This window comes from Fukomys damarensis, unplaced genomic scaffold (assembly GCF_012274545.1).
Source record: "Fukomys damarensis isolate Sample0158 unplaced genomic scaffold, DMR_v1.0_HiC HiC_scaffold_19, whole genome shotgun sequence".
In the NCBI taxonomy this organism is placed as follows: Eukaryota; Metazoa; Chordata; class Mammalia; order Rodentia; family Bathyergidae; genus Fukomys; species Fukomys damarensis.
In genome coordinates, this window is record NW_022900931.1 from 60,849,409 (window position 1) to 60,850,242 (window position 834).

The following is an 834-nucleotide window of genomic DNA, read 5'->3' on the forward strand; positions in this document are numbered from 1 at the left end:
ATATATATATATCTCAGTGTGAAGGCCCTGTGTTCAGCCCTCAGACTGAAGAAAAAAACCACAAGTATCTCAGGAGCCTCTTGTCCACCTTTCTGTCATGGGCTCTTTCCTGGTCATAGCCTGTTGTTTTCCCTCTAGCTGCAAACACTACCCTAAATTTTATAGTAATCAATCTCTTGCTTTCCTTTAACTTTCTTTTTTCTCTTTTGGTACTGGTGATTGAACTCAGGACTTTGCTCTTGCCAGGCAGGCACCAGAACCACTGAGCTAAATCCCTGGCCCTTTCCTGTAACTGTCTAGTTCTCTGTCACTCAGTGATATAAATGTAACTGTACACTATGTTTTCTGTTGTTCCTGGTTTCCTTGGCTCATTGAAAAGTTTGTGAGATTCTACCTTGATGTGCTTTTCTGGAACGGACTCATTTTTATTGCTATATAGTATTCCACTGTAGGAGTAGACAACAGTTAGTTCATGCATTGAATTTCCAGTTTGGGGCTGTTATGAATAATGCTGGTAGCAATTTTTTTCTTCTGGCAACATTCTTGTGCATGTTTTTTGGTAAACATTCTGATGCATACCTTTCTCTTGGAATGTACCTAGAAGTAGAAGTGCTGGGTATGGGTGTGAATATGCTTAGGTTTAGTAGATACTGCCAACATTGTTTCCTGTAATACCAAATTACCATAAATGTGGTAGCTTGAACAGAAATTCATTATCTAAAGGTTTTGAAGGCCATAAATCTGAAATCAGATTTCCTGAGCTAAAATCAAGACATCAGCAGAACCATACTCTTCTGAAGTTTAATTTTTTTTATTTTTTATTTTTATTTTTTG